The sequence below is a fragment of the Austrofundulus limnaeus genome, unplaced genomic scaffold, assembly GCF_001266775.1.
Source record: "Austrofundulus limnaeus strain Quisiro unplaced genomic scaffold, Austrofundulus_limnaeus-1.0 Scaffold15, whole genome shotgun sequence".
NCBI lineage: Eukaryota > Metazoa > Chordata > Actinopteri > Cyprinodontiformes > Rivulidae > Austrofundulus > Austrofundulus limnaeus.
In genome coordinates this window covers 393,261-401,889 of record NW_013952417.1, presented here as the reverse complement: position 1 = coordinate 401,889, position 8,629 = coordinate 393,261, and positions in this window count along the sequence as shown.

The following is an 8,629-nucleotide window of genomic DNA, read 5'->3' as shown; positions in this document are numbered from 1 at the left end:
TATATATACAAACTGGCAAATGCATATGTATTCACCCCCATTTCTATGATGCCCCTAAAACGTTCTGGTACAACCAATCACCTTGAGAAGTCACTTGCTTAGTGAAGTGAAATCCACCTGTGTGCAATCTAAGTGTCACAGGATGTAGCAGTATATACACCTTTTCTGAAAGGCCCCAGAGTCAGTAACACCATTAAGAGAGAGGCATCACTAACAAACACCACCACAAAGACCAATGAGTTTTCCTAACAAGTCAGGGACAAAGTTGTCAAGAAGAAATGTCATTAAATTTAGATGGTATTATGGAAATAATAACAATCGAAATAATAAATAAGAATTCTACTAATATAAGCTGTGTACTGTATATCGATCACCATGATCAAATACAGAGACATTCACTGATAAAATCGTGGAGTTATTGGAAAATTGTTCTAACAAAACAGTTTTTTTTTTTTTGTGGAGACAATAATATTGACCTGGGAAATAAAAAAGATTCAAATACTGTAATATTGGTACATTTATAAACTCAATGCACAGTTTTAATTTTTATCCATTAATAACACAACCTACAAGAATCACAACCCACAGCTCTACAATAATTGATAACATTTTCACAAATATAACAAGTGGTGAAGTAAAAGATGGTATTTTGATGACTGATGTAAGTGATCATTTACCAAGTTTTCACAATTCATAAAAATGATCAATACAGTACAAAAGTAGTTACAATTAAGAAAAACACAATAAACAGATAAAAAAAACTCAGGAAAAATTAAAGAACGATTTGGGAAAACAAAACTGGAAAGACGTGAATGTTGAAGATGTGAACAAAGCATATGATGTATTTATGAACATTTTGAGAGCTCTGTATGAAAGGAATTGTGTGCAAAACAAATATACAAAAAGAAATATTGTTGACAAACCTTGTATGACTAAAGGGTTGAGAAATGACATTTTTGAAAATATAATTACTTGTATTCATGATTCCTGAAATTAAGAACAAAAGAGTCAGAATAGAAATACAAGAGGTATAAAAACAAGTTGGTTTGGATTATAAGAAAGCATAAGAAGGAATATTACAGTGATTTATTAAGTAAAAGTAAAAGTGAAATGAAAGTGACATGGCGAATAATGAACAGTGTCTTAAAGAGCCACAAAACAAGATCAGACATTTCACATTTTGTAAAAGATGGAATGAGATGAATGAATGAATGAATGAATGAATGAATGAATGAATGAATGAATGAATGACTGAATGAATGAATGAATGAATGAATGAATGAATGAATGAATGAATGAATGAATGAATGAAATTGCAAATAGATTTAATAATTATTTTGTGAACATTGGCCCGAGTCTTGCAGCTAAAATTCCCAGAGTATAATAATGTGTATTACACAGTTACAAGTTGTACCAGTATTTTCCTTGATGTAACTGACAAAGAAGAAATCATGAATATTGTTAAAAATCTTGCAGACAAAAGATCAAAAGACTGGGTGAACGTGGACATGATGTTTGTAAAGGAAATAATGAATTATGTTATTGAACATTTTACATATATCTGTAATTTATCATTTTCAACTGGAATATTTCCAGACAACATGAAAATTGCCAAATTAATTCCTCTTTTTAAGAATGGTGAGAGATGTATGTTCAACAATTACAGACCACTATCTTTGTTACCACAGTTTTCAAAGATTTTAGAGAAGTTATTTGTGACAAGATCAGATCAATTTATCCATCCATCCATCCATCCATTTTCTTTACACTCTTCTTCCTTTTCAGGGTTGCGTGGGTCACTGGTGCCCATATCCAGCAGTCACAGTGCGAGGGGCGGGGTACACCCTGGACAGGTCGCAAGTCTCTCACAGGACCCAGATCAATTTTTTGATAAACAAAATATTTTAAGTAACAGTCAGTATGGGTTTAGAGCTATTAATTCCACATCAATGGCTCTCTAGTAGAAGAAGTAACAACTACTTTGATCATAAACAATACTGTGCTAGTATTTATGTTGACTTGAAGAAAGCTTTTGACACCACTGATCACAATATTCTTTTTGAAAAATTGAACAAATATGGTATTAGAGGACCAGCACCACAGCGAGTATCTAGCTATTTAAAGTATAGGAAACAGTTTGTACAAAGAAATGATACAAGATCTGAATTGGGTAATATCACAAGTGGAGTGCCTCAAGGTTCTGTACTTAGGCCAAAGTTATTCATTTTATATGTGAATGATTTAGTAAATGTGTCAGGGTTGTTCAAACGTGTTTTATTTGCAGATGACACTACATTTTTTAGTTTTGGTAAAGATATAGAATGGATGTTGGTAATGATGCAAACAGAATTTGCTAAAATACAAACCTGGTTTAAACTTAATAAATTATTATTAAATTTACATAAGACTGATTATATGATATTTAGTAATAGAAAGAAAACTGTCGAAGTTCCATTTAGAGGCACGGTCCTCTCACACTTTCTATTCAGTCTGTACTTGTCAGACTTCAGGTACAACTCGGACCTCTGCCACCTTCAGAAGTTCTCGGATGATACGGCCATCATTGGATGCATATTAGACGGGAATGATGAGGAATACAGGGGGGTCATCAGTGACTTTGTTGGCTGGTGTGAGACGAATGCTCTCCAAATCAATGCCAGCATGACGAAGGAGATGGTCATATAGACCTCAGGAGGAAGCCACCCCCTACAGCACCGGTGAACATCCAGGGAAAAGACATTGAGACAGTGGACTCTTACAAATACCTGGGTGTTCACCTCAACAACAAACTGGACTGGACTATGAACACAGACGCCCTGTATAAGAAGGGTCAGAGTCGACTCCACCTGCTGAGGAGACTGAGGTCCTTCAGTGTCTGCAGGACTCTGTTAAAGACGTTCTAGGACACGGTGGTAGCATCTGCCTTTTTCTATGGAGTGGTTTGCTGGGGGGCTGGATGTACTGAAAGGGACAGGAATAGGATGGACAAACTGATACGGAGGTCAAGCTCTGTGCTGGGATGTCCCCTGGAGCCTGTGGTTGTGGTGGGTGAGAGGAGGATGTTGGCAAAACTGACAGCCATCATAGACAACCCCCACCACCCTCTGCAAGAAACCGTGGGGGGGCTGAGCAGCTCCTTCAGTCAGAGACTTAAACATCCTCGCTGCAGGAGGGAGCACTTCCGTAGGTCATTCATTCCAGCTGCAGTTAGACTGTATAACACATCATGATGTTATCAGTCACTTGGACAATTCACCTACAGTGTCATCACTAATATGCACCTTCATATACATTCATTTATGTACTCTACTAGGTATATGTACATTGTTATATGTCACAAGTATAGTGTTTTTGTTTTTCTTTTACTTATCTTTCTTTATTCTATCTCACCCTGTCCTGTTTTGAGCTGCTGTAATGTGCAAATTTCCCCACTGTGGGATCAATAAAGTTTTATCTTATCTTATCTCATCTTATCTTATCTTATCTTATCTTAGAGTTGATGGTATTGAGATCTGTAGTCAGTGAGGTGAAGTTTTTAGGCGTCATTATTGATGAAAAACTGACGTGGAGATCTCACATCATTTAAGAACAAAAATAGCCAAATCCATTGCAGTATTATACAAAGTAAAGGATTTATTTAATGATAAAGCCCTGTTTATGTTGTACAATGCAAAAATTGTTCCACACTTAATTTGTTGTGTTGATGTTTGAGGAAAAGCATGTAAAACAATAACAAATCCTGTTTTTATTTTACAGAAAAAACCTATAACAGTCATTACCAGAAAACATTACAGTCACCCATCAAATGCATTGTTCCATCTGTTAAAGTTATTGAAATTCTATAATTTGGTTGATTATAGTATTTTGTCAGTTATGTATAGGGCTCATAAAAACACATTACCTTCAAACATCCAATTACATTTTATTAAAAGAGACGGTTGTTACAATCTGAAGGGGTTAGAAATGTTTGTCAAACCTAAAGTTAGAACCAGTTTGAAGGAACGGAGTACTTCAGTCCAGGGAATTAAATTATGGAATAATCTGGAGGATGACATTAAAATGCCAGATCAATGTATATATTTAAGAGAATAATAAAGGTTAATTTGTTGGAGAAATATGTATGGGTATAATGTATGAACTGTTGCTCAAGAAGGAATTAAACCTTCATTGTTTTTCTTTTATTTTGTTTACGTTTTTGTAAAATGAAAATTATTTTTGATTTAATTTATTTATTTGAGAAAAAGGGGTCATGAGATTTTTCTTCTTCTGCTACCTTTCATTTAATTTATGGTTTGTATTTTTTCTGTATATTAAATTTATGTTGTGTTTTAAATGAATAAACTTTCTGAAAAAATGTACAACTCAGGGTTGGGGTAAATATCTAAATCTCTGATGATTCCACAGAGCACCATCAAATCTATTATCATCAAATGGAAAGAACATGGTGCAACAAACCTGCCAAGAGGTAACTCTGATGGAGCTGCAGAGTTCTTGAGACTTGAGTATCTCTATATGACCACAATAGGCCATACACTTAAGCCCATACACCAGGGGTGTCAAACTCCTGTCCTCGAGGGCCGCTATCCTGCATGTTTTAGAGGTTTTCTTGCTCCAACACACCAGATTTTGATCGCTGAGTGATTAACAGGCTTGAAGAGTTAATTCAATCACTGAATCAGGTGTGTTGGAGCTGGAAAACCTCTAAAACATGCAGGATAGCGGCCCTCGAGGACTGGAGTTTGACACCCCTGCCATACACTGAGTTTTATGATAAAGGGGTCAGAAAAAAGCCTCTACTTACAGATAAAAATAGGAAGGCTTGTTTTGCATTTGCCAGAAGGCATGTGAGAGAATTCCCAAACGTATGGAGGAAAGGACTTTGGTAGCCCTTCTCTGCCCCGTCTGGGCTTTCTCCCACTGACTCGGATTCCTCTGATAGAATTTTAACTGGGCCAATCAGAGAAAAGAAGGAGGCGTTGTGAATGACGAAGTTGATTTTCTGCGCTGTTTTAGTCTGCCTGCAGTTTAGCAATGGCAGCAGAGGAAGTGAATGAAGCCAATCCGTGTTGACAAGGCTTCCAAATGAAATTAAAGTTGTCTCACAAAGCCTGCAGCTCTCATTTACAGCCTTCTCATTCAGCTCGGTACGTCTCTCTTAGGGGATATTGTTTACAGCACATGCAGTTTCAGGTTAGTAGATGGATGATGCTGAATACAGACATATTCTTGAGCAAAACCTGTTTCAGTCTGTCTGTGGTTTGAGACAGAGACACAGGTTCACTTTCCAAACCAACAATGACCCAGCAAACTGCTAAAGCAACACTTGAGTTGTTTAAGGGGAAAAGTGTAAATGTATTGGAATGGCCTGCTCAAAGCAGAGACCTTAATCCAACTAAAAATCTGTGGTCAGTCTAGAAGACTGCTGTTCACCAGGAGAAACCGTCTAACTTGAAGGAGCTGGGGCAGTTCTGCTTTGAGGAATGGGCAGAAATTCCAGTGAAAAGATGTGTCAAGCTAATGGAGACTTATTCAAATCAACCCGCAGCTGAAATGGCAGAAAGTGGCACCACTTTAGCAGGGGTGAACATTTATTTTGTTCTATTTGTTGTTTGCTTCACAATAAAAAGAACATGAAATGTTCAAAGTTGAAGGCATGTTCTGTAAATGAAATGATGCAAACTCTTAAAGGGGCAATATCATGTAAAATCAACTTTTTTGAGTTTTATATCATGTTATAATGTTATACTCTCATAAAAAAACATGCCAAACGTCTTGCTTTGACTCATTCATGCATTTTTGAGAAACCCTGCAGTGTTTTTAGACAGCCATGCCGAGGAGCAAAACAACAGGTGGGGACCAGAACTCTGGGATGTTGCCACGCCCCCACCCCCGCCCATGACTCCTGCAGGCTCTCAAACAATGGGTGAAACTGAAACTGAAACTGTCTGCTGAGCTCCTAACACCCCTTCTCAGTGAAGCTCTTTTCAGATTCAAAATACCTTTGAGGAAATGTATTTTCAGAGGCCAAGTAAACTGCATCATAACACCCCCCCCCCCACACACACACACACACACACACACACACACACACACACACACACACACACACACACACACACACACACAAGTGCAAACCCCCCGCCCAGCAGAAGGTGGTTCTTAAAGAAACAGAGGCCAATTTCAAGGCGTTTAGAAGAGGAAGTGATGACAAGATAAGTTTATTTTCTATTTAAACATAAAAACAGCATTTTATTAACAATCAAAGTTGACATAGATACTTTATTATGGTATAGTACTTAAATGTATGCCTGAGAAACACATAATATTTCCCCTTTAAATAATCCATTTTAATTCCAGGTTGTGACGCTGCAAAATCCCAAAATTGCCCAGGGGGGTGAATATTTACGCAAGGCACTGTAGCTGTTTCAAATGACTCTCAGCAACTACCACCTCCACTTTCAGCTCAGTACCTGTAAAACTGATTAAATTATAGCCATTTATGTTATTAGCTAATGTTGATTCCCAGTGGTAACCGTTTAGAATTAGACTGACTCCAGTAGGTAGTCAGTTATAGGTTTATAGTCAGCAATTACTTTCTGCGTTGGGTAACAGAAATGACAGTAAATAACAGCTGCTTTGATCATATATTTCAAAGCTGAAGCTCATATCTTTCTAATGGATGCAGGTTTCTGGTTTTACATGGGAGTTAATAAAAAAATTCTTGACAGTAGCAGTAGTGGTGATAGCATTTTGTATGTAATTTGTTTTAGGTAACACAGGATATAACAGGTGATTCTGATCACAAAACTCAAACTTCCTTTAACATCAAGCTAATGTCATGTAAAGCTTCCAGAACATCATTAGAACAATTAACTTTCCAGCCCCCAACCAAACAGACAGGCTTGAAGAATAATCCAATGTGGTCGGCTGGGGTTGGGAGGCGGGGTAGGATTTAAACAAGATGAGGACAGTCTGAAAGGTCAGTTTATCACCACACTGAGCATTGACACTCTTGTGACCCTATCCACTCCTCAGGCAGAATTAATACCAGTAATGGTATCTGTGGGGGAGCACTTCCTGTCAGGCCTCTGAATTAGTGCTCTGAATATTGATTAAAATCTCAGGATACAAAACCTGACACAGGAAATGCAGGAAAAACACACATACAGAAAGTTACTTAAAGCCATGATAGCCTATTTGTTTTATTGTCACAAATTAAGATGGGTTTGTTACAAATTCTATTATTATAATTCTATTTGTAGTTTATTATACGTGACTATTACACCACCGGAAAAAAAAATCAAAATATGTTACAAACGATTACTCAGAGGTGATTCAACACTATAAAGAAGAAATGGTGCTTTGGCATTAAAATAATTTAAAACATTTTATGAATGAATGAATGAATGAATGAATGAATGAATGAATGAATGAATGAATGAATGAATGAATGAATGAATGAATGAATGACTCAGTTACCACACCTAATTTTAGCTCCACATTAGTAAAACTGACTGAGGTATAGTCGTGTTTTTTTCTGTTAGCTGTGTCAACCATCTTGAACGGGTTTGGTTTAAAAAGTCCCCACAGATGTAGTAAATTCAATAATTTCTGCTACCAAACATTGTCCAGTGGTTAATGAGATATTTTGCTAACAGACAAATGAACTCACCCACAGAACATGGTGATCGGCACAAGACAAGAAATAACCAATTAATGAAAGAATAAAACAGAAAATAAGATGATTTTTTTATTGTATAAATATCTGAAAAATGAACACAGAAAAAGCAGGCTGCCCCAGCAAGAACTTAATTCACCTTAAATAAAAAGGTATTAACAGTGGTCTCAGTTGTGCATCCAACAAAAACAAGAGTAAAGACTAAAATTAATGAGTTTCCCTTCAACCACTTTAAATTCCTACAGCTCACCAGCAAATGACTAATAAAAGCTTAGGTTCCATTAAAGCCTCCTGGTAATCCACCAATCAATAAGATCCCAACAAAACAGGTCTTTCTTCACTGAGGAGGGCCCAGACAGTCCAAGGCTGTAAAAGCAGTTTTGGTCAATATATTTCTATAGATAGTTTCTGCATCATGTGTTTCATGCAGTTTAAAGCTTGGCGCTCCTCACATCTTCAGCTACAGAAAGGAAGTCCAGTTGCTTCATCTTTTGTTTACACTATGGATTTGTCATGTTCTGAATGACTGAGAATTTACACCAACGTATGATACTAACGTGGTCTACCAATGTGTCGGATCATGCCCACATTACAACCCCTGGCAAAAAGTACGGAATCACCGGCCTTGGATGAGCACTCATACAGACATTTAATTCTGTAATACAAACTCAGATCAAAAACATGATACAATAATAAGGTGATTCCAAAGTGCAACTTGTTGGCTTTCAGGAACACTCAAAGAAATGAAGAGAAAACATTGTGGAAGTCAGTGACTGTTACTTTTATTGACCAAGCACAAGGAAAAAAATATGGAATCACTCAATTCTGAGGAAAAAAATATGGAATCACTCAAATTGGAGATAGAAAATCAGGACACACGCAGTCAATTTCCTTTCCCTAAATGGACAGCTGCCTCAGAATAGATCTGCTCGTTAGTCTGCAGTTAAAATC